Source organism: Octopus bimaculoides, chromosome 9 (genome assembly GCF_046866305.1).
Source record: "Octopus bimaculoides isolate indiv1 chromosome 9, ASM4686630v1, whole genome shotgun sequence".
Classification (NCBI taxonomy): Eukaryota; Metazoa; Mollusca; class Cephalopoda; order Octopoda; family Octopodidae; genus Octopus; species Octopus bimaculoides.
In genome coordinates, this window is record NC_142936.1 from 44248404 (window position 1) to 44275685 (window position 27282).

At 38.4% G+C, this 27282-nt stretch overlaps 2 long non-coding RNA genes across 2 annotated transcripts; one reads left to right on the forward strand and one right to left on the reverse strand.

Moving 5' to 3' along the window:
* LOC149134074 (uncharacterized) lies at window positions 1–27282 on the forward strand. The gene is made up of 3 exons (XR_016243125.1): window positions 1–3367; window positions 15651–15752; window positions 26475–27282. It is a non-coding gene; the product is annotated as an uncharacterized LOC149134074 (long non-coding RNA).
* On the reverse strand, window positions 22885–23571 carry LOC149134075 (uncharacterized). The gene is made up of 2 exons (XR_016243126.1): window positions 23341–23571; window positions 22885–23127 (listed from the first exon to the last, which is right to left on the reverse strand). It is a non-coding gene; the product is annotated as an uncharacterized LOC149134075 (long non-coding RNA).

Sequence of the window (27282 nt, forward strand, 5' to 3'; positions counted from 1 at the left end):
TTTGAGTGAAGGGGGGAAATTGATTACATTGACTTCAGTACTCAATTGGTACTCTATTTTATCGATTCCCGAAGGACAAAAGGCAAAGTTGGCCTTGGCAGAGTTTGAACTCAGAACCTAAAACCTGCCAAACCTTTTGTCCAATGTGCTAACGATTCTGTTAGTTCCCCACCTTGTCCTGGTTTTAAAATTGGTTTCAAACTTTGGTACAAGGCTAGTCATTTCTGGGAGGGGTAAGTCGACTACGTTGACCCCAGTACTCAACTAATACTTATTTTATCAACCGCCGAAAGGATGAAAGGTAAAGTCGACTTCGGTGGAATTTGAACTCAGAACTTTAAGACAGACGACATGCCGCTAAGAATTTTACCCAGTGCAGTGATGATTCTGCCAGCTCACCGCCTTACCTTCCTTTAACACTAATTTCAAATTTCGGAACAAGGCTAGCAGTTCCGTGGAAGGGTGTAGGTCGATTACATCGATCCCAGCGCTCAACTGGTACTTATTTTATCCGTTCGGGGTCGATAAAATAGTACTGGGGGATCGATATAATCAACTTACCCTCTCCCGCAGTGCTGTCCTTGTGCCAAAATTTGAAACCAATATTTACCAGTGACAAATATCTTTTCTTTACGGCTCAATAATTTCTAATTAACTTTTTAATGTTCACGTGATTAAATGAGTTAACTTTAACAGTATAAAAAACATGGAACAAAGAAAGAATGGAAGATATGAATAAAAAAGGATGTGAAAAGGTCAGAGAGAAAGAAAATGATAAAAATATTCTAAGAAATCAGTCATTTGCATTTTATATTCTTTCTTATAAACAGCAGTTGGTAGAATTGCCTGGAAATTATCTTAGGGGGGGGGGGGGGGTGAAATAGTAGCATTCCAACTGTTGCTCTATGTTATTTACTTTCTCGACTGATACCTTTTTAAAGAAGAATATTCTTCCTGATAAAAACATTTAGATCTTAATCCTACTTTCAGATTCGGTTAATTCATCAAAAGTAATTGAAGCACACCTCAGCTATTATTTTCGTGGGATGAAGCCATCTTTGTTAATTTCAACGCTCTCGTGACCTATATATTTAATGTTAGGGGATCAAGGGATGTAGATGCTGCGTTGTTTCGAAAAGGTCTGGATCTCTTGAAATGGACCGTCTTTGTGAACTCAGAAGGCAGGTTAGTGATGCTGGACGTATCCAACAACGAGGGCTATACCTTTAGACTAGTAGCCGTCTACGCTCCAACAGGGGCTAGGTGGCAAGCTTTCTTTAGATGTCAAAAGGTCCTCTATTGAACCTTACACTTTTTTGTACGAGTGGATGATTGGAATTCCATCTTAGATGCACGCTAGGACTGTGAGGGATTAGCTGATAGGAGAGGGGATGCAGAAACCTCTCAAACAGGCTCAGACATTTCCAGCTAATAGGTACCGGCTTGATTTCTCGAATGTGGCATTGTGAACATGAAGAAACAACATCGGGTCATTCAGACCTTATGCAGATAAAGTATTCTGCAGGTCAGTAGATAGAAATATCGTAGATTGTCAAAAATTCAAAGCAGTGGGCTTCGTAGGCAAGGCTCAGGTTACTGGAAGTTGAACGCATTGTTTCCGGCATGCCAAGCATGCAGAGACCGGATTAAGGAATTAGTTGAGCGGGGGAAATCGTCAACAACAAAGAATGCTAAAAAGAATGATTAGCGTAGAATCGATGTGGTTTAGTAAGAAAGTAACAATAGATAAAACTAGAGTAGAGGAAAACCTACTTATAAACTTATAAGAGGCGATTAGAAAAGACATCGCAACCGAAGTGATTGCGGTGCGATTGGCTCTCAATTAATTCTTCAACACTAAGCACGAAGATTGCGTTGTCAGAGATTAGGTGCGTGCTCCAAGACGCGAAGGGATAAAATCCATTTAATGAGCTCGAGTGGAAAGGTGCAACGTGTCAAATAAATAAAGAAAGAAGAAAGTCCGCAAAAGTCACACAATTCGGTGTTCTGCCGACTATAATGAGCGATGGCTACGGCCTGCAAGCAATACTTTGACTCGAGTGGTACTTAACGATAATAGCAGCAAACCTGAAGGTTTTTACGTATTCCAAATCGTGTGTAGGAACTCTTTGAATTGTTAGTCATTGGTAATTTAATTTATACTACTTGATCAGGTATTGTGTCACGACTAATCTCTGACTGATCATCTTCAATGGCATCGACATAATGTTATCACATGTTCTTTTACAGAGCTTGTATCAATCATTTCATCAGTTCACGTCAACGATGATGCTCGCTGTTTAAACAACTTCAAACAATCGATTCTAGGCTTAACTAAGCAATAAAGGACTATATAAAAGTCTTTGAATTACACATAACAATAATGATATCTATCTATCTAGCTAGCTAGCTAGCTGAGCACGAACAATTGAATTCTCAGCAGGGAGCAGATGATATCAGCTTATGATTACATGAAGGCTGTTTTCACATTTTTGAAACATGGGTTTACAGCGACTCGTAGACTTCTTCCGAATCGACTTACTCCCTCCCCTGAAATTGCTGACCTTCTACCAAAATTTGAAGCCATTATTATTACTAAGAAGGCGGCGAACTGGCAGAATCGTTAGAACGCCGGACAAAAAGCTAAGCGACATTTCGTCCGTCTTTAAGTTCTGAGTTCAAATTCCGCCGAGGTCGACTTTGCCTTTCATCCTTTCGGGGCCGATAAATTAATTACCAGTGAAACACTGGGGTCGATGTAATCGACTAGTCTCCTCCCACCAAATTTCAGGCCTTGTACTTTTAGTAGAAAGAATTATTATTATTAAGACAGCGAGCTGGCAGAATCGTTAACACGCCGGGGGAAATGCTTAGCGGCATTTCATCTGTTTTTACGTTTTGAGTTCAAATTCCGCCAAGGTCGACCTTGCCTTTCATCCTTTCGGGGTCGATAAATTAGGTACCAGTGGAACACTGAGGTCGATGTAATCGACTATCCCCCTCCTCCAAATTTCAGGCCTTGTGTCTATAGTAGAAAGGATTAATATTATTTGCTGTTATTATTGCTGAAAGCATTTTCCTCTTATTATGTCATTTCTGTAATTAAAAAGTAACTTTCACAATTAGCATCAAAGTTATTAGTTTTGAGATGATTAATATTTTACTGTTTGCTTTATTGAATGAGTTGATCCGTTCGAAGCGCCATTCAGTTTGAGATGATATTTAGGTGAGTCTACTTTAGTTAAAATTTTCTGAACTGGGGCAGACCCAAAACCATTTTTAGACATTTGAACATTTTGGAAGTATTCTCTTTGCACTTTACTGTTTCAAGATTCATATCAAAACAATGGAAAACTTCAGCCCACAGGTAAAATGAATCAATAATTATGAGAATGTTTTCAATATATTTTATACGTGACTAATCAAAGAAAATTATTTCCCAAGCTTTACTAACTGAACAGGTATTGTAACTTGTGGCTTCCGAAAATCTAAAGTTTTGAGCAAACTTAGTTTATTGTTCGAATGAATACAATAAACCAAGCTACTATGAATAACGTCTTTACCATTTTTGTTTTTTTACCTTCTCTGTTTCTATGTCCTTAGGGTTATCGCTTATTTCCTAAAGAATATCTCTGATTCCGAGATAAAACTGCCTGTTTTTATGATAGATCACATAATTTTCAACAAGTTGTCTTACAACAATAACATTTTTAAAACAAGAGCACTCCTCTGCCAAGGCAACACCAATATCTTTAATTGTTTATTACCCACAAGGGGCTAAAAATAGAAGTTATACATTACAAAGACAAAACAAAACACATAATCGGGGAAATAAAAAGGCAGAAAGAAATCGAATAAGGAAGAAAAAAAAAAGAACGAATGAAAATATGAAAATGAATAAAAAAAGAAGTGTAATGCCCACTCGACCCCCGAAGTCGAGTGGTTACATTTAATCATTATTTTGGACAGTTTTCCCTCTTTTTCCCCCTTTTTTTTAAAATCAAAAAGTTCACATCTTCATTTTTTAAAAAATATTGTTCATATCATATTTTATATTTTTTTCTAAAATTTTTAAACTCTTCATGTTACACCACGACCGATAGGGTATCATACCGCACCGGCCAGTCAACCATAGTTACCTGTTCTCCATATGAATCCATGAACACGTCATATCTATCGTCATTCAATAGAACACACCTTTCATCCCCCTTGAATTTCTTCCTGGTTAGCTTTACCCTTACTAATCCCTTCCACTTGGATATTCTCCTTTCCACAATCTTTTCGTAGTAGACTAAAAGTGTCTTATATCTAAATTCTTTCTCTCTTGGTTCCCTCTCTACTGTATGCGTATGCTTGAATTTAGGCGGCTCCCTACCTTTTTTTAGACGTCCTCTCTGTTTCTGCTGCAGGTCCTTGCGAGTGTTCTCTTGATTTCGCCTTTTCCCTCATTTTGAGGCAGACAAACCCGTCACTCCCCTCCTTTGCCGCTTTCGTTCCGTCTTCCTTCGTCTTTATTGCTTCTGTATCTCTGGCACACTTCGTATCGCTTTTGCCGTCTCCGTCTTTCATTGCTTCAATTTGTACTCCAATTTCCACTTCTTCTTTGTCTTTCTCCACAGCCTTCCCATTCTGAGAAGGGTTGTGCTTCGGACACTGCGTCCTCATATGGCCTCACACTCAACAGTCCAACCGTGGTCAAAAATGATGAGACTCAAACAAACAAGTTGTTACTCTGAGACGGCGACGTACTCGATTTTTATTACCCACAAGGGGCTAAAATAGAGTTTACACATTACAAAGACAACGTAAAACATATAATCAGGGAAATAAGAATACAAAAAGAAATCGAGCAAGGAAGAAAAAACTTAAAAGAACGAATGAGAATATGAAAATGATAAAATGAGGCGCAATGCCCACTCGATCCCTGGAGTCGAGTGGTTACATTTAGTCATTATTTTGGAGATTTTTCTTTTTTTTTCCCGTTTTTTTTTTAAGTAAATAGTTCACATCTTCATTTTTTAAAATATTGTTCATATATTTTATATTTTTCTCTAAAATTTTTCAACTCTTCGTGTTCCACCACGGGCGGCAGGGTATCATAGCACACCGGCTCGTCAACCCGCTTACCTACACCCCATAAGCAGGTAGTCCATTTTACTGTTTTTAAATGAACAGTTCATATCGGTTTTGCTTCTGTTGGTTTATAACATATACTCTATTAACTCTTCGAAGGCCACCACCGGCGGCAATTCGTCGTAACCAATTGGTATTCCTGTCATCTTTATTCTTTCACCAAACAACTCCTTCAATTTCTCTCCTCTTTCTTTTTCCAGCAAAATAGCTTTAAAACCTTCGCTATACTCTTTGGCCGCTAATTTCACTCTGATAACGTTCTTCATCTTGGCAATTCTCTTCTCTATCTCTACACCTTTTGGGTATTGCACCATTGTTCTCAGGTTTCTCCCTTTTGGTGTCACTCTCCTTCTCTCTTCACCAATCCCGTCCTCTGTCGCTGGCATTTCTATCTATGTCTGTCTCTCATTCTGTATTGCTATCGTCTCTCTTTCATTTTCCTTTCTCTTCTGTACTCTTTCCTCCTTGCTAGTTGATGGTCTCTGCGTTCGTTCCTCACTTTTGTTGTCTTTTCATTTTTTTCTCTTCTCATTTGTATTCTCTTGTTTTTCACTCTGCTTCCCCTCTCCTCTTGCCTTTCTTTTCTTCCTCGGACATTTTGGTGGTGAGTCATTACTCTTCTTTCTTTTTACCACTGTATATTGCTCTTCCAATTTCTCCTCCTCCACGGTTGCACCCTCTTCCTCCTGATACTCTTTCTCCACCTCCTCCTCCTCGCGCTTCTGGGGACACCCAGCCCTCATGCTCCCACCCCGCATAGTAAACATACAGGCGGTCTTCCCTCAACCACCACTCCCAACCCTGCTTCGCCCGACAGCACCAGCCCCCCCGCAATCTTGTGGAGGTCCGGCAAGCCCACACGGACCAACACCTCCAGTCCAGACCCCCACCAGTCCACCTCCGCAGCTCTTGATGCTCTCAACATCTCAGTGGGCCCCCCTGCGCTGAAGAGGACGGCCACCACCAGCCACGCCTCATCAACTTCTGAGGGAACTCCACCCACTCCCACTCCGGCCGCACGCCTGCCACAGCAAGTCGGTAGCAGTGCCCACTCCGCCGATCTCAAAGGCACAGTGAAGCGCCCTCTCACTCACGAAGCGCACTTCCACCGTGCTGCCCCTCCCTCCTCCGGTGCAGCACGTCGCCGCGTTCCTAACTTCTCCCAGGCACCCCCGACCGCCTCCACCGCCCCCTCCTTCGCTGCAAAACTCAATGCCCCGCACACAACTGCTTCCCTCTCCGTCCCCTCCAACACCTCTTTGGGAGGCATCAACCTCAGGCCACCTCCTTCCCTTCTCAACAAATCACCGTACCTTTTGAAGCCCTTCACCCTCAATTCTACCTCTGTAACTGAAGCACCTCTGCTGACAGGCCCCCGCCAGTCACCGCAGCACAACTGCCCGCTTGCACTGGTGCACCCTCCATATTGTTCACAACTTCACCCATAAATGGGGAAGAAAACCAGAAAAAGGTAACAAGTTCAACAATCCAACAATTCAGCAAACAACAGTCAAACAACAACAGCACTCACATGGAGCGCACACACCCCAACCCAACTGACCCAAACGAAACACCAACGACAACAGCAACGTCCTATCAACGATTAGCTGGAGATGATTTTTAAAATGAGAATATCTGAAATAAACTCAACTGCTCTCACAAACGAGAATACTAAAAATGAACCCGACCCCTCTCAAAAATGAAGTAAAAAACAAGAAAAATAATCCAGAATCTTTGTCCGGTACCGGATCGATTCCAAAATCTAATCGGTTCGTGCCAGTCACGAGGCAAAACATCCCTGAAAGTACGTGATTCCTATTGTTTATTGAAAAGTATTGTGATTCGTTTTGTGCTGCATTGCAGCGGTGTGTATGGTTGTACTGTTCCTCAGCGTTTTGAGGGGAGTATGGCAAGTCAAAAAATGTCTTAATCAGACCTTAGCGGGTCGGAGCTGTCAGCATCTGAAAAAGAACTACTAAGAACTATAGAAGTTATGGATAAGGAATTGGAAGGAAGAAATAGGAAGTTCGTAGACGTCGCCCGAGAATCGGATGATAAAGTTGAGATCGAAATGGGAAAATACAAGAAGCTTTTAAGTCGGGACGGTTACAACGTGCAAGTAACCCCACCCCCGCAAGAAACAACAAAATAATGAAAGGAAGAACGGTGACATACAAAACCTACTCAATTAAGAAGGGAAAAATTGACCATATGACAATAGAACAAGTGGAGAAGGAGCTGAGGCCAATCTGGCAAGACATCACATATCTTGCCAGAGGGTCAATATTCGGAGAAGTTGAGGTCAGGTTCAAAAATGAAAACACGGCGAAAAAAACACTCGGCAACATCACTAAAGAAGAGTTAGTACTTCTACCCACGTACCTGGGGCAGAGAGCGTCTCGGATAAGGGTGGAAGGAATTCCACCAGAGATAGATGTGGCCTGGATAGCAACTGCTGTCTTGGACAAGATAGTGGTGCTCCAGGTCACGAAAAGTGTGAATTGGAAAGGCCAAATCTTGAATATGATTATTCAAGGTTCAAAAGAAGCGATAGGAAAAATAGTTGAAACGGTGACAGTGAATGAAACTATAATGAATGTAAGGGTGGAGGGCAGAATCCCTCGCTGTTTTAAATGTGGCCAGAAGGGCCACATAAGAGCGAAATGCCCTCCACCGGATAAAGAAGCTGAAGAAATGCAAGAAGTTCCCCAGGAGAAGCCACAAGAGAAACCTCAGGATGGGCAAGAGGAGGGAAAAATGGTACCAGTAGAAACAGAAAAAGAAGAGGAAGAATGGGAAAATACCGGGAAAAGAAAGAGAAGAGAAAAAAGATAAGTCCAACACATACAGAACTTCACCCTACAATTACTCAAGGCCCACCTATACCCTCTTTGTCCCACCCTCGCCCTGGAGACACTAAGCATTCCCACTCCCCTCTATCACTAAAGCAAAAGAAAAGAACACTTTCACACAATGATACACAAACTTCTCCTCCCATTGGTTGTTTTGCGTGTGTAATATATGATGATGAACTGTTTGAAAGGGCAATTGAATGGGAGAACACAGTTCATGTTGATGTAGAGAATGAAGATAGAGTGGAAGGCACGGTTCTGTTAATAACGGAACAGCAAAGGATGGAAATAAAGAGACATAAAGAGGAATGTGAACTGTGGATAGTAGACTTTAACAAAGAAAAACTATCACAGTTTATAGAATATAAAGAACTTTAAAAAAGGTATGGGGTAGACATAATGGAGAACAGAGAAAACGAAGCAAGTGATGTTACTTGGTTGGCACTCCGTCGGTTACGACGACGAGGGTTCCAGTTGATCTGATCAACGGAACAGCCTGCTAGTGAAATTAACGTGCAAGTGGCTGAGCACTCCACAGACACGTGTTGTTACTTGATGGGGCAAGTAACACCATTTTCATTTCACATTTTTTCCTCTTTCATTATATCATACGTTTTATGTCCCCAATGTGATGTATGTCCCTCTTTGTTGGCTCGTTATGGGTAATAAAAAATCAAGCATCCCTGAAAGTTTCATCTGAATCCATCCAGCGGTTCTGGAGATATCTTGTCCACGGGCAAGCAAACAAACAAACAAAAACGACTGAAAACAATACCACCGCCTTCTCTAAGGCGGAAGTAATAAAACTATATTCGCTGCTTGAATTTTCGAACCTGGTACGGTTTTTTCCCCTCATCGTGTACGTAATTCAAAATTTGAATCGCTAGTTCCACCAGCAGTTCGAATTTTTAGAGGTTAATACAAATTACACTCATGTTAGGCTTGTGAATGGCAGAGAAGGCACCGTTTCTACAAGACACTATGAACATTAATCTATACTAATATTTTTTACAATGTGGCTAGTCAAAACTGAAGCAGGAAATAGACCAGGTGGAAGCAGAAAACTGCAGAATAAAATGAAACCACTGATGAAACACCTCCCCTACATCTGGTAGCCCTGGATTAACGCTAGAAAACTCCGAATAAATATTTCGTAAATCAGATATAAGCAATCTTTTTTCGAGACGAGACTCATTTAATGTGCTTTAATAAAAATTCCTTTTTTTTTTTTTAATTTTTTTTACTGAAATTTCGGGAGATGGGTCTAATTGGTTACATCAATTACCAGTGTTTGACTGGTAATTAATTTATCGACTCTGAAAGGATGAAAGGCAAAGTCGACCTCGGCAAAATTTGAGCTCAGAACGTAAAACCGGAAGAAATGCCACTAACCATTTTGTCTGGTGTACTAACGATTATGCTAGTTCGCCGCTTTGACCACAATTATGACAAGAAGTAAACACGTATCTTTGCTCCTGCTGTTTCTGTTGTGATTGATATTGCTTCACCGAAGTTATATCATTGTTCAATTAATTCTTACTAACTTCTAAATTTTCTGTTAGCAAATGAAGCATCGGTGTTATATTGTTGCAGCTAATTATGTTAAGTTACCACATTCTAAACCTGAATGATTGCAAAAGAAATCCAACACTTTCATTTTTATATTTCTAGAACACAATCCTGACATGGAGTCAGTTTAATTATATCTTGCTCGGGGTTTACCATTAATTAATTGAATTTAAAAGATGTTGCTTGCAAAGTTATTCTTAAAATAATAGCATTTCATGACTCAATGTCGCGTTGCTTGGTTTCCATTAATTTCAATTTATGTTGTTATTAATTTTTTGCAGTTATTATTCATTTTTCTATTTGTATATGGAGTAGGCGGGAAAAGCATGTATTTAAATTTTCACAATGGCTTCAACATCACATGTGGACAAGAATAGAGATTTCTTTCTTATCCTTTTCTATTTTCAGTTCCATCATCCATCCCAAATTAGTTTGGCTTCAAATTGCATTGACCGTATGGCTTCTGGTTGATTACTCAAAATGGAAGAATTTTTCTGACATCTTCGTTACTAGTTTATCGGGTTTTAAATTCAAGCAGAGAGATCGTGTTTTCGTTGTCAGTATTTATAAAACTGTGTTGGTAGAGGAGAGAGAGAGAGAGAGAGAGAGAGAGAATTATAGGTTTATAAAGGCTCGGATTTCGCAATGAGTTTGCACTGAAAACAAACACAACTAATACCTTTTTTTTTTTTCTACTAGAAATACAAGGCCCGAAATTTTATGGGTAGGAGGCTAGTCAATTACGTCAACTCCAGCACGCAACTGGTACTTACTTTATCGACTCCGAAAGAATGAAAAGCAAAGTCGACCTCGGTGGTATTTGAATCCAGAACGTAATGAGTCAAAACATCATAATTCATTTTTCCAACGCTCTGACAATCCTGCCATCTCGTCGCCCTTAGTAACATCAATAATATGCTTTTATACAATAGGCACAAGCCCTGAAATTTTAGGGGAGTGGGGCTAGTTGATTTCATCGATCCCGGTGTTTGATTGGTACTTATTTTATTTCGTCGACCATGAAAGGATGTAAAGCAAAGTCGACCTCGGCGGAATTTAAACTTCGAACATAAAGATGGACGAAATGCCGCGAAGTATTTTGTCCAACACTAACAACTCTACCATCACGCCGCCTAGCGAGAACTAAAAATATTAGTTTCTAATTTTGGCACAAGGCCTGCAATCGACACCAGTACTCAACTGGTACTTATTTTATCGACCTTGAGAGGATGAAAGGCAAAGTCGACCTCGGCGGAATTTTTCTGATACTAATGATATTTTAATAATAAACCAACAAAGTGTGTGTACATATATACTCGTATATATATATATATATATATATACACATATATATTTTCTACTCTAGGCACAGGGACCGAAATTTGGGGGGAAGGTGCCAGCCGATTAGATCGACGCCAGTACGCGACTGGTACTTGATTTATCGATCCCAAAAGGATGAAAGGCAAAGTCGACCTCGACGGAATTTGAGCTCAGAACGTAAAGGCAGACAAAATACCGGGAAGCATTTCGCCCGGCGTCCTAACGTTTCTGCCAGCTCACCGCCTTTGCCAATGAATAAATATTATAAGGCCAAATGCATTGCTTTGCCCGGGGTTCCGTCGTAGTGTTTAGACGGCTATGGATAAGTTAGTATCAGTTACAAGAAATTGGGACATAACGTAACCCTGAACACTTCATCTTTATGCAGAGTAAGTGTTTAGTGGAACACCTACCACTACGAGGAGGAATTGCAAGCAGTACAAAAAGTCATTTATCAATATTACTGTGCCGTCTTTAATCCTCGCCAACTGTTAATGGATTTAAGCAACCTAACCACGGATGTAAGACTTTGGCAATACCCGCTGCCATTTAGGTCGAATCCCGAGTACTCGACACAGTGATCTTTTTGTCTTGATGCAGCCTTAAGTGAGCGCAAGACACTTCTGATTAAAATTTGTTTGTTCTGGACAGGTAACTCCTATGGCTTCCGCACGCCCTCCCAAACCGAAGAGATCGATGCGATTAACATTCATCTTTTACACCACCACCAGAGAAAAAAAAAACATGCAGAGGGAGAAAATTCCAGAGGGCCGAGATTCTGGAAGAAAGAACTGGATGTAGTGGCTAGTTGAAGGCCTAGAAGTTTGAAAACAACATAGGTAACGAGATAAAGAGACAAATGAGTCAAGAGTACCTGAATGATGGTAGCACGAATCCAATAATACTCAAGGATGAGGAGACACTAATAGAAAAGTCAAAGAAGAGATATACGGCTATCCGTGAGAGGTTGAAATGTTTGTGAGTGACTTCATACAAATTAGTTACGTGGCTTTTCTTTGTGGTGTAGGACATTTCTATAGGCTACATGTTGCAGCAACAGCATCTCAGATGTAGAAACAAGAACTCTATTAAGCTTTACAGAAAGCTAGTAGTTGCTAGGATTTTCTTGAAATTTAGAGCTTTTGTGATTACTTAAAACATCAATAATTGAAATATTGGGAGTGAGGAAAGGACCTCCTGATAGCAATCAGTATGAAATCAAACAGATGAGCAAGGAAACAGGGACGACAGAGTATTTTAGTAAATGTCGTATGGTATCTAACTTAGTCATCTTCTGTTCTGAGTTCAAATCCAACGAGATTATTTTATTCATTTATGTCCATTAAATATGAGAGAGTTAGAAACTAGTGACAATTTAATGGACCATAACCTCCAAGTCGTTTTGACAGCTGATCAATTGAAATGACTTACAATTTGTCTCAGTTCCTCATCCGGAATAAATTTTTTTTTTAAATGATACCTCCTCTATAATGTGCTAGGAGAGAACTCCAGGGGATTTGACATTTAGAGATAATTGAAGGCCTGGATAAGAATTTATAGACAATAGTTTGTTTTTTTAACGCTTTATTTTGCCTGAAGAAGGGACGGCTCAATCAATTTCGTAAAACCCCACGGACTGGTAAAGTTATTGCAGCTGGTTGATGTCTGTTGAGATAAATACCGTAGGAAGAAAATTCCAAAGAATCGAAATTCTAAAGATGGTTGGGAGTGTTTAGTACGGTACTAAACTAGGAAATACTGCAGGGATGATGAGAATGTTTTTACATCGATTGTTAGTTTAAAAGAAAGGAAAAAATACAGTAAATCAATCCAAAAGGTCTCCTTTAAATAATTGTTTAAAGTATGGACAGAGTTTTTTTTAGCACTATCCTCAAAATCACCTTTCATGGATTTTTCAAAGCACCATGACAGACCACTCTCACAATTCTTTTGAAGGTGGTCTGTCTTGCTGACTGCACCTATCATATTCAGTCGGCCTTAGTATTGAAAACTACAAGTATATTTATATTTTGTTGTCGTCCTTTCCTTCAGTATTCTTATTTTTACTGTTTTCATGCCAATATCAACATTGTCGTCTTTGTCATGATAGTTGCAGCCATCATCATATACGTGATGATGAGTGCAACAACCATGGCAAAATTTAAAAAGGATATTTTACTTTAACATGCGTCAGTTACATATATTTTAAATATCCTTCGTGAGTAGAGGGTGGGCATAAGACATCATGTGTTATCTTTAAAACAGAGGACGGAGTGTGAGTACAAACTCAAATAGTTTGCGACACACTTGTTCGTGCGCTGGTTCCACAGTACTTGGGAAGAAAGAACACAAGGCTCAGTGTCAGGGACATCGGTGACCTTATTCGACTGGTTAGTAGGGATCTATGTAGCATAATAAAGATAGTTAGTCAGCGCACATATAACATTTGACGATATGCGTGGTTGGGTGGGATCAGCACGGACTTACAAAACAATACAAGAACTATTTCCTGCAGAGAGTGTTAAGAGGAACATCTTAAATCTCAATACCCTAGGTAGATGACCCAGTTAATACACATTTGGCAGCAAAATCTATCTAAAAGCTTTCTCAACAGAAGGTCTAAAAGAACAAAAGCAACAGTAAAAAATCAGCGATTGTCAGTCCTAAGGTGACATCAAGCATAATTTGTGAGTTAACAAATAAAATTGCTTCGTCTTTATTACTAGAAGAGCCCCGGGACCCAAAGGCCTCTGTTCCAGTCACAACCAGCGAAAACAAGGAAAGACCCACCGCAACAGCAACAATAACAGCTAAATACTAAACGACAGGAAGTACATCCTCATAGCAGCACCACCCCATCCACTTAGGACAGTGACTAGATGGAGTCCGTTAGAGTAAACAAGCTTCCTTATAAAAGATCTTGCAGGGAAAGAAGGTATTAAATATGCGAGGTGGGGTATATCTCTTGCGTAGAAATCCTTTCCGTTGAGGAAGAACCCATATATAAGAGGGAGAACCAGTGTCCCGCGATGTGGAACCAGCCCTCGTCATGAACGAAATGAAATTCATAGCAATCACATTTAGAAACCTATAAAAAAGGGAAGAATAATAGACTACATTTCGGCTAGACTTTACAAAGTATTATATTTCAATGATTCAAGAGACGTGGATCCTCATAATACAAAACATCCTCATGGAAGATTTTGGAATCTCCAAGTATGAACAATACATGAAAGAAATTCAGTGAAAATGTAATCTGGAAAGTAGAACACTCTGATCTACGCAAATGGAGGTTTCGTTTTTACTTGTTTCAATCATTAGACTGCGGCCATGTTGGGACACAACCTTGAAGAATTTTTAGTTGAATGAATCGCGCCCAGTACTAAGAGAATCGTTAAAGCGTCTGAAAAAATAACTTGCGACATTTGTTCCAGCTCTGTACATTCTGAGCTCAAATCCTTTTGGGGTCGAAAAAATAAGACCCTGTTAAGTACTAAAGTCGATAGTATCGACTAAATCCTTCCCACTAAATTGCTGGCCTTGTGTCAAAATTATTACGCGATAAGCTGGTTGAATCGTTAGCACACCGGGCAAAACGTTTAGCGAGATTTCGTCCGTCTTTACGTTCTGAGTTCAAATTCCGCCGAGGTCGACTTTGCCTTTCATCCTTTCGAGGTCGGTAAAATAAGTATCAGTTGCTCACTGGAGCCGATGTGATCGACTCATCCCTCTCCCCTAAAAATTTCAGACCTTGTGCCTATAGTAGAAAGGATTATTATTATTATTATTTAGTACTTTTATTTTTATAACGTGCTTCCACTTCGCTACTGAGCATGTGGAAGCACGTTTATTATTATTATTATTATTATTATTATTATTTGTTTTGCAAGAGTTTCAATGTGAAATCGTGTGTTGAAACAGATATTGTTGCATTTGGAGATGGTCATGTTCAGATAAACTGGCTAAACTGGCAACCTGACCATCCCCAAATGCAACAATATTATTATTATTATTATTATTATTATTATACATAAAAGGCGGTGAGGTGGCAGAATCGTCACCGTGCCAGATGAAATGCTAAGAAGCATTTCTTCTAGCTTTACATTCTGAGTTCAAATTCCACCGACGTCGACTTTGCTTTTCACCTTTCCGGGGGTTGATAAAATAAGTGCCAGTCGTGCGTTAGGGTCGATGTAATCGATTAGCGCCCTCCCACTAAATTTTAGATCCTTTACCTATAGAAAAAGCCAGGCGAGTTTTAAGGATGGCAGCGTCTACCTCGGCATGATTTGAACTCTGAACTTAAAGGACCGTAACTAAATACTGCTTGGTGTTATTTTGTCCAGCACTCTTTCGTACAACGATGACGACAGCAATAATCTTAATTACAAAAATGATCGCTTTAAAAGTATTATATGTTGCCAGTAATGGCGAGAGATTAAGTCAAGCAGTCATCAACTTTTTTAATGTCAAGCCATAGAAATAGAAATACGAAATACTGCGCTGGTTGTCATGTGAAATGACATCAACTTTTAAGACGAACATGTGAGAAATACTTAGCGTGGCTATCAACAATAGTCGCCTGTTCAGTTCACACGTGCTTCGTTAAAGCTGTGCTACAAGTCAGCCTTGCAAAATTTACTTCTCTATTATCCGATTTTTTAATGTTATACAATACTTCGCGTGAATTCTGAGACATGGCAAATCTTATTGAGTATCGAAAATTTCGAAGTAATTTTTTCTTTCTTTCTTTCTTTCTTTCTTTCTTTCAAATAGATTTGGAGTTCGAAACATGTCCAGGTGGAATTGTATCTGTATTCTTTTAGAATCAATAAAAGAAATTCCAGAATTGGAGGGGTGAGCGGTGGGAAGAAGAAGGTAAATGAAATCTTCTATATTTTCTACCACCTTCCAAATATCCATACAGAGCAGTGGCTTGCAGCCCTTCGTAGCTCAGCGTCACCTTTCACCAAATGGCGTTTCACAATTATCCTCGCTTTATATATATATATATATATATATATATATATATATATATATATATGTATGTATGTATGTATGTATATATACTCTCTTTGCTCTTTTACTTGTTTCAGTCATTTGACTGCGGCCATGCTGGAGCACCGCCTTTAGTCGAGCAAATCGACCCCAGGACTTATTCTTTGTAAGTCTAGTACTTATTCTATCGGTCTCTTTTGCCGAACCGCTAAGTTATGGGACGTAAACACACCAGCATCGGTTGTCAAGCGATGGTGGGGGGACAAACACAGACACACAAACACACACACATATATATATACATATACATATATATACGACGGGCTTCTTTTCAGTTTCCGTCTACCAAATCCACTCACAAGGCTTTGGTCGGCCCGAGGCTATAGCAGAAGACACTTGCCCAAGGTGCCACGTAGTGGGACTGAACCCAGAACCATGTGGTTGGTAAGCAAGCTACTTACCACACAGCCACTCCTATATATATATATATATATATATATATATATATATATATATAACGTTGACCACTAACGTGGACAATTAATGTGCTAGAAATAGATCACATCTTGTGTCTATTAAGACCTAAATTGTTCTCAACATGAAATATAGCAGCATACCAAAACGTAAGCGGGCAAGACATTTAAAATCACCTAAAAAAACCCCATAAATGTCTTGCCCGCTTACGTTTTGGTATGCTGCTATATTTCATGTTGAGAACAATTTAGGTCTTAATAGACACAAGATGTAATCTTTTTCTAGCACATTAATTGTCCACGTTAGTGGTCAACGTTATATATAAAAATGTTCCTTAATCCCCTGAGATTGCAGATACTATTTCTGAATCTCTTTGATTCTTTAGATGTGCTGGCCTCCTGGTAATTAATCGATATTAATTAATATATGATTAATTACCATATCTTATATATATATATATATTTAAAAATCAAATTATTTTAATCGAACAAAAGTTAATTTTGCTCAGTGGTTTATTATATTTCCCTATGGTATCCCATCGTTTAGCATATACCTCTTTCCAGACATTTGCGCGGAGTAGTATCCTCTATGGAAAATGTTAATAGAAGGAAACGTCTATAGGTCTGATATAATGGTTTCAAATTTTGGCACAAGAATAACAATTTCGGGGAGGGGTGAATCAAATATATCGACCCAAGTGCTCAACTGGTACTTATTTTATTAACACCCAAAAGGATGAAAGGCAAAATCGACCTCGACTGAATTTAAACTCAGAGCGTGAAGATGGACGACATGCAGCTAAGCATTTTTCCCAGCGTGCATTCTGCAGCTAAGCATTCTGCAGCTAAGCGTTCTGCAGCTAAGCGTTCTGCCAGCTCACCGCTTTCTAAAGGTCTTACATAACACTGGGTGACAAGTATGGTGCCTGGAATATTTCAACAAATTCTTAATTGATTTTTGCCTGCTAAATTCAAAAATAACTTCAGTTTTTCTCTCTCAGGTCTAATTTTCTGACTAGACCTGATAGAGTAAGTATTTTATTCATATAAGAGGCATATAACAGTGGGCAACAAAAAATTTTTGTGTGTGTGGTGCCTTGAATATCTTAACGAATTCTCAAGTGATTTTACCTGCTAAATTCAAAAATAACTTCAGGTTTTCAACAAATAGAGCGTAACACAAAATAAAACGAAGTACAAATAAAAATTCAAAATTCAAAATGCACATTGGTTAAGATTTTTGGCAGAAAATTCAAGGAATAAATTTTGCACTTCTTTGTGCACCGTGAATGTTGAGCAACAGGAGTATCTCGTTTTAAACACCAGCAATAGCCTGTCATCATCACAGCGTCCCAATGACCCTGGTGCCGAGTTTCCATCTCTTTGATGTCCTGATGGAATCGTTCGCCTTGTTCATCGCTAACATCTCCGAGATTTTCAAGAAAACAATCAAGATGCCTAAAAAGATAATGCATTTTGATGCTCATTTTCGCCCCAATATCACGAAAAGTTGATATCAAGTTGGTAACAAGGTCTTAATAGTTTTCACTTTCGAGTTTCCCAAGGAAGTTTTGCACTACTTCTGCAAAGGTTAGCCAAGCTGATGCTTCATTTTCGCTCATTACTTTCACGAAATCTGTGTCCTTCAAGAGCTTAAGGATCTGTGGTTCATCAAAAATCCCTGCTTTAAGTTTTTCAATCGTCAAGTCTGGAAATACACTCCAGATATACTTGAAGCACTCCCAATTTTTGTCAAGAGCTTTGAGGAATTGCTTGGTCAATCCGAGTTTGATGTGCAAAGGGGGGAAAATGATCTTATCTCGCACAGCTAAAGGTTTTTCCAATATATTGGCAGCTTTACATGGAGCCATATTTGTTCGAAGCTGCCAGTCTTTCTTAACATAGTGGTTTCCTTAATCTCTACTGTCCCACATGCAAAGAAAGCATAGGTATTTGATATAACCGGATTGCTGTCTCATGAGAAAATTCACCATCTTTAAGTCAACACAAACGACCCATTTATGGTCATGATACAGTATCTTCTCTAAAACCAATTTAATTTCTTCATATTTTTCCTTCAGAGTTGTTGAGTGGTCGAGTGGGACAGAGCCATACATATTTCCGTTGTACAACAATACACATTTTAAACTACGCTTAGAGCGGTCTATGAAAAAACACCATTCCTCTGATTTGTATTCCTCAATGCCAAGTTTTTTAAGAATCCCACTGACATCTCTGCAGTAAACCAGCTCTTCCTCTTTCGTGAAAAAAGAAAGGAACTCTTCCTGTCGACTCCGATAAAATGTTATACGGACACCATTCTCTAGAAGATTCTTCTCTTTCAGTCGAGAAGCCAACAGTTCTGCAGAATCAAAAATTTCTAAAACACAAGGATTCACCCGGAATTAAAAAAAAAAGTATTATCACTCACACACACACACACACACTAGCAAGTGCGTATGTTTTGTTGTGCCTGAGATCATACCCAAGCTGAAGTGAGTGTGACCTCCCTTTGATTCAGGTCGAGGCAATGAAAAGATAATAAGGTAAATTCGAACATAGAATAATTGGACGCTCTTTCAGTTTTCAGCTCAATCAACTTGTACAGCAAAACCTCTATACTCCGCCATCGGATTCCATCAGTAGTGGAGGTATTTAACGCCACCAAAATAAAAGCAGTCAGTACATTACTAATATCTGATGATGAGAAAGTCAGACACGTCAACAAGACCATAAAAGGGCAACAGGAAGTGAAAGTTCTAGGAAACTGTGAAGAAAGCGGAAACATCAGATACTGTTGGAAGTAGTTTGTCAAAAGTACTAGGATTTGGCAACTACAGCACTAAAAAGTAGAGCAATGTCAATGATAAGGACAACAGAAGATCGCTGTGTAAAGTGGTTGGCGAGGTTTGCTTGCCAGAGATAGTGGATACTATGGAACCAGGCACTCAAGCGCCCACTGTCCTTGAAGGATCTCAGAGTACTGACCAAAGGAAGTTGTCCTTCCTTCAGTGCACTATCGCAGACTTTACAACCAACCTCTAAATAACATTAAAATATGGGGAAAAGAAAATCCACTACACAGCTTTTCGCTCTGAGCCACATTTTGACCAGATGATCAAAGGCAATGGGAGAAGGCCTACACATGCAAAAAATGCGAAGAGAATGAATCTGCAGAACGTTAAGGCCAGTTAACAACCCACACTAGCCCAAAGTATCAGATTCTTAAGGGAAGGCAATAAAGCTCCTAAGGCAAAAGCAGCTGTTGGAGACCTGTCTTGTATTTTGCATCAGATCTCTGACAAAGTGTTGCAAGCAAATCTGAAGAGTAGACTCATCTTTCCAGAAGAGGCGGAGGTAAAGTCGCTCCAGCCAGACATCGATTTTCTATCCAGAATCACAAAAACGATCATCGTGGCTGAACTCACAGCGTTCTGGAAGGACAGTTTTCACATTTCTCACTAACTAAACAGAGACAAATACTAGAACTTGATTGATGAAGTTCTTATCAAAAGATGGCATGCAACCCCATTTCCCGTTGAAGTCGGATAGTGCAGTTTTCCAGCGGGATCGGTGCACTATTTCCTGCAGAGGATAGTTTTGGAACCCAAACAATTGAAGAAAACCTCAAAGGAGACATCCATGGCAACTGAGACCATCTTAAGGGGATTGTGGTTGACAAGAGATTGCATAAGAAATTCTTCTGCAGGCAAAAGCTAACTCAATCCCCGGTGTCCTAAAATCGAACCAGTAACTTAATTCCTGGTATATTTAAGAATACGTACAATCAAAGCTTCATTATTTTCCTCACCACAGATGCCTCACTCTCACGTCTCCTGGTACTAAAAATGTTTTCTATCTTGGTGTAAAGGTTCCTTCTTTGACTTATAGAGTTTCTGTTGCTATTATCTTTTTTAGCATGTCAGAACAGAGAGAAGGGAGTAAGTGACCAGTTGATTCTGGCATACAAATTTAGATTTACTCCTTCTGTTAGAAGCAAAGGGGATCTTTGGTTAAAAATTTCACTACATGTGTGACTTCCAGTAATCTATACATAAGTCCTATAAATGTATTACTAATAATTAAAATAATTAATGAACAATCTGAAAGGATGGGGGGAAATATTTCACATTTGGACTTGAACTTGAACCTTTCGTAATGACCACCACTAGTAGCCCTATTTGCTAGAAACAGCTGCGAAACCACAGTCAAATCACATACTACTATCTTAAACAGGGAAAGAACGCATTAAATGATGTAATCTTACATGATCTTAAAAAGGCGAAATGGGCACACTGGAAAGCCTTCTATTCAGTTAGCGTTGATTTCATGCTAAACCACGACTACACGACTACAATAATAGCAGCAACAACAATATAGAGTGGAATGGATATATGCTATTTACGCCTGTGTGTCTGTATGTATATAAATGTATTTATGCATACATTTGTGTATTATGTATGTATGTATGTTTGTGTACGTGCGTGTATGTGTGTGTGTGTGCATGTGTGCGTATGCGCGCGTGCCACTGAATACCAAAGTCACTGAGTACTTGCGGCATTTGTTCCAGGTCTTTACCTTTTGACTTTAAAACCCGATGCCTTTCGTTCCTTCGTGATCAATAAAATCAAATTCCAATCAAGAACCGTCAAAACTGCTAAATTAGAAATTGTGGATCTAGTTTTTTTTCATTCGCAAAATATGCCTTTTTAAAACGAAGTAAAAAAAATCTGAAAATCGGCTATAATAATGTTGTCTTCCAGTCTCATTGCTTTGAAGGTATGATGTTGTGGACAAAAAAAAAATTGGAGAAAAAAGTTACAGGGGTTTAAAGATCGAAAAAACTGGGCATTTTTAACCAATAGCGAGACAGAAATTTTCTGCGTTTAGCGGAGCGGTGTCAACTTTAAAGTTGTAGCCTGTGAAATTTATAGTTTAGCGTCTGACCTGTTCATTGTAGGTTTCTAAATAAACAGAAATAACTAAGAAAATCAACATGTATCATGTTACTGTTTCTTTTGTTTCTTCATTTGTTGTATGTTTTTATCATTTTAAAAAAAATTGTTATATTAATATATTTGTCTGCATGTGTTTACTTTATGTGTACTTCAGTATTATGTATACCTGCCATGTACATCATTAATATATAAGTGCATGTGTGTGTGTGTGTGTGTGTAGTCCCCAAAATATTTGAAATGAAAAATATGTAAAAATACTAAGTGTGAAAAATCAACATAGACAACAGCGGCACAGACAACAGTGAACCAAAACAGCGTGCGTTTGTCATGGTAACAAGCTGCAAATGCCACGCTGTCTGTTGATTGGCTAAAATTACCCAAATTTCCCAGCGTTAATTCCAAATAACATCAGATTCTTTAATTTACGAGATAAAGTAATTGGTTGAACGTAATCAGAATTCTCAGATTGAAAGCAATCTGAGCAAAATTAGGTGGGGCTCATTTTGCGAATGAGAAAGACTAACTCCGAAATTGTTATCGTTGCTTAAGGTGTTAGATTTGGCAGAGTTGTTAAAACATAGGACAAAATGCTTTGCAATATTTCTTTCGACTCTACAGTCTGAGGTGAAATACCACTGAGATCAACGTTGACTTTTGCGCAGTCAACTACTTGGGTTAATAATATTGTAGCGAGGTCTGGGACTCGAAACCCCACAACTGTAATAACTAGGCCCGGACCACACTTATGTCAGGCGACTTGCTGGAACGTCACCCTCATATTAAAGAATGTTTTATAGTGTTCCAAGAATTCCTGCACTTTTGTAGTTATATAAACACAATGCGTGTAAACAAATCAGAGCGGCACAATTTAGAAGCACAAGGAAGGAGCTCTTACTTCGTCAAGTTTTCCTTGACTGAAGTTCAGTCCCGAGTTAAAATGAATTCTTCAACTAGGATAGGCAAGCATTATTCCTGCCTCTCACGCAAAGCTAATCTCTTTTCTTTGTAATTCAGTTACAACTACGTTCGGTTCTAGCTCACTACATTACGCTGCTGACAAACTATAATATAACAATGTAAATATTGTGATTGACATCGATAAAAATAAATGTTATTTCCTCAAAGTTCGTTGTTGGTTTATGACGACACAAAGTTAAACTTAATACCAACCATCAAATACTCATACAGCTAATACGACAGTATCGATTTGCTCCCTCGACTCAAAATTTCAGGCCTTGTTCCAAAATTAGAAAGAATTTCTTAAGGCGGCCAATTGGCAGAATCGTTACCGTATCGTATATATTGCTTAGCATAATTTATTCCGGTTCCCTCCGCTCTGAGCTCAAACAACGCCATGGTCGACTTTGCCTTTCATCCTTTCGAAGTCGATAAAATAAGTACCATTCATGTACTGGGGTTAATGTTATCGACTACTACTTCGGCAGAAATTTCAGACTTTGTGTCTATAGCAGAAATGATTATTGCTGTTGTTATTGTTGTTATATTTATTACATATAGTTGTTGTCCTTGGGTAGCAACTGTTATTTCCCATTTGCTTACCCTTAGAAAGTATGAAAAATGGCTAATATTTCCTTCAAACTTTGCTTTCGTTACATTTATCCAAACCCCCAAAGAATTCCTCTCAACGCATAGCTATGGTACTCCCCACTATTCCTGCTCATGAACAGAGTTGCACATATTCTCAGCCACTGAAGTACATGTTCAAGTAGTTAAGGTCAAGCAACTGGTAAGCAAATCTGTGGTATTGAGCAGGATATTTGCAATAATAATATTTCGGCTTCAGCATCTCGGCACTGAATCTGTCTGAAAAGTAATGGAAAATAAATCAGTTTCAAAACATTGATGTCCAGGTTACAAAATCAAAGTTTGAAGGGATTAGTAGTCATTTCCTTTGATTTCTAGATAGAAGCAAACAGGAAACAACACTTAATGACGAATAAATAAGAAAAAAATTTACAGAGTTATTGTTTGAGAAATGCCTTAAGAGTGTTCGCTCTTAAAACAATAATTAAATACCTGTTGGGACATTCATAAAAATATTCAGCATCGACAAAAACTTTCAAAGTCTGTAACTCTTTTATCTCTTATCTGCAGTCTTTAGACTGCAACCATGCTGGGACACCACCTTGAAGAATTTTAAGTCGAATGAATCAACCCCAGTACTTATTTTTAAAACTTGGTACTTATTCTATTGGTCTCTAAACACATCCACACCGGTTGTCAAGCAATGGTGAGGGACAAACACTGACACACACATATCTATCTATCTATATATATATATATATATATATATATATATATATATATATATATATATATATAAAGAAATTAAACAATAGGGTAAAAAAATTGGATATTAATTAATATCAATTTAATACCAGGTAACAAGTACATTAAAAGAATCAGGGAGATTCAGAAAAAATATCTGAGATCTCAAACGATTATTGTATATGTATATATAAGTATATATAAAAAATATATATAAAGGAGGCCACTAGGTGGACTGCTAATGTGCTAGAAGAAGATCACATGTCATGTGTCTACTAAGACCGAATAATTCTCAAAGGGGATTTAGCGAAGTAACAAAAACGTAAATCGAGCAAGACTAGTGAAAATTACAGAAAAAAATACAATTATCTGTAAACATAGATTTCGAATATATATATATAATTATTCAATATTAACGGTTTTGTATTAGAAAACCAAGAATTTATACAAGGCTGTAAAAGAAGTGCTCAAACTAGTTGAGACAAATTTTCTTTTTACTGGTGCCTTCGTTGATGCTTGTGTGTGTTCTTTACCCTGAAGACGGGGTTATCACTAGTTTGTGCTCTATTGTGCTCTAAATACGGTGATATACCCCCGAAATGGCCATAGGTGTTTTGTGTTTGTATTCCGAGCTATATTTGTAATCCATTGTAAATGATGTTAAATTATGGTTTGACTTTACCGATGTTACCTGTTGGATGTTGGTTTAATGTATCGACTTTTGTGCCTTGATTTTCTTGGACTTAAATAACGCTGATGGTGAAATATGGATTTTACTTTGTTACACATTGGATGTTCTGTTATTATGTCGTCCCGTGTACCTCGGTATTCCTGTGTATGAATTACGAAATTGGATTTTACCTGCTAAACTTGCTGTCGTGAGGGAAGTAATGAACTTTCGTACAATTTAAATTTAAACTTCTTTTATTAGCCATTAACCTCAACGAATGAACTATTTTACTACGTTCCCCTATGTATTATTTTTTTTCTCTATATTATTTTTTCTATATATATATTTTTTTATTCCACTATATCTGTACCGGTCTATCAACTTTTTAATCGCAGTTTATTTATTTATGTTATTCTATTATGTTTTTAATCGATTTTATTCTTATGTATAAAAATTTTGACTTCCTTTTGCTAATTTGGTTTTGTGGTTTATGCTGTACTTCTTATATGTGGTCATTGGTGGGCTGTGGCTTTTTGAGTCGATGACCTAACAGTTTTATTCTGCAATTAACTTTATATATATATATATATATATATATACACACATATCAGGGGTTGGACAAAATAATGGAAACACCTTAAAATTTCAAACAAATTTATTTTAATATGGGGTAGGAACGCCTTTGGCAGTAATTACAGCTTCAATTCTACGAGCTATGGACTCGTACAAACTTTGAATTGTTTCCAAAGGAATTTTTGTCCATCCTTCAGCTAAAACAGTCTCCAGTTCTTGTAGGGATGATGGTGGAAGATATCGACTCCTTATTTGTTTTTCTAAAATGCACCATAAATGTTCAATAATATTGAGATCTGGGGACTGTGGTGGCCAGATAAGATGTTCAACTTCACTAGAATGTTCCTCGTGCCATTCAGTACCAACTTTAGCTGTATGAATTGGTACATTATCATCCTGGAAGAGTGTGTTTCCCTGCGGAAACAGTTCTGCAACCATAGGATGAATTTGATCAGATAAAATGCTTAAATAGTTTTGACTATTAATTCTGCCATGAAGGGAAACCATTGGGCCGGCGGATTTCCAAGATATAGCCCCCCCCCGCCTCGATCATCACAGATACTCCTCCATGTTTAACAGTTGGAAGAAGGCAGTCTGGGTCAAATGCTTCTTTTGGCTGTCTCCACACATATACTCGACCGGTTGTCGGAAATAAGGTAAAGGATGACTCGTCCGAGAAAATAACATTCTTCCGCCGCTCTAGGGACCAATTCTGTAGGTTTTTGCTCTACTCTAAATGCTTTGCAACGTTTGTTTTTTAAACTAGTGGTTTTCTGATTGCAGCTCTCCCATGAAATCCAGCTTTGTATAGCTCCCGGTGAACAGTTTTTGTGGAAACTGGGTTCTCGAAGTGGTCATTAAGCTCTGCAGTAATTTTGAGAGCTATACTTTTGTGATCCTTTCCAACAATTCACATAAAAGTCCGACATAAGAGTCCCTATCTGAAAGTTTTGGTTTTCTTCCGGAGTTTTGTTTCGACGAGGAGGTTTTTTTCCCTCTTTCTCAAAGGCTGTCATTACTTTCGAGACAGTACTTCTTGATACCAAACATTTCGGCTGTTTTTGTTACGCTAGCACCTGTCATACGGGCACCAACAATTTGAGCTCTTTGGAAGTCTGATAGATCTGTCATTTTGATGAATTTTAATTACCTTTATCTGATGATATCTGAAACGAAACAGCAATTTTAGCAAAACATTAAGTAACACTAATAATAAATCAAAAAACATACAAATTAACCAGTTTTTGATAGTTTTATAAATATTACAAAATTATGATGCTATAATGCTTGGTGTTTCCATTATTTTGTCCAACTCCTGTATATATCAGGTTGAGTAAAAGGTAAGCAACGTTTTGAACCATGAAGAATTTGTACTGGATTTTTGCAGAGTTTTGAATTTTTTTTAAAGCATTTTTTTGCAAGTGTCTGATAATACAGACATAGACTTGCCCAAATGCATCAATAAATTAACATTGATATTTTTTCACCGTTGCTATTAGGTTGTTCCGAAAATAATGGCCGCTCTAAATGTTGTGCTTTGAAAAGAAATTTTATCATTGTATTTTAATAATATTTTAGATGATTTTCGACAAACTTAATAATTGATGTATGCTCTTTAATAATTTTCTACTTGTTTCAGACAGAAAACATTTTTGAAGCATAGGCTCCCATAATTATGAACATGACAAAAAAGGACCTTTGCTTACTTTTCTTGCATGAGTTCAACCTCGGGCACAGTGCCTCCCAAACTGCTGCCAATATCAACAGAGCATGAAGAGAGGGGTCCACAAGTGATCGCACGGTACGAAGGTGGTTTCAGAAATTCCGTCGTGGTGAAGAGAGCCTTGAAGATGAAATTGTTAATCTTTCGGGAATAAAATCATGTTTCTGAAATCGGCCATTATTTTCGTAACATCCTAATATACTCATCTGAAATAGCACTGTCAAAGCGCGACATTCGAGCAATTTTGCTATTTAACTTCAAAAAAAGGACGTAAAGCAGCTGAAACTGTTCGAAATATCAACAAAACGTTTGGCGAGGAAATGACCAGTGAGTGGTCAGCTCGAAAATGGTTTAAGCGATTTTGCAGTGGAGACCTGAGCCTTGAAGATCGTGAGCGTAGTGGACGCCCACCTGTCATCGATGACGGTCAATTAAAAACCGTCATTGAGAAAGATCCACGTAAAACCACTCGAGAACTGGCAGAAAAAAAAACAACTTCAAGTTAGCCAGAAAACTGCATGCAACCATTTGCATGCGATCAGAAAATCAAAGAAGGATGACAAATGGGTGCCACACGATTTGAATGAAAATCAGAAAATGTGCAGATATGAAATTTGCTCGTTGCTTCTTCTCTGTAACCAGACCGATCCATTTCTCGTTATTTTAGTTTTTCTTCTGATTTCATCTTCTTTTTGTATTTTTATTTCCCTGAGTTTGTGTTTGT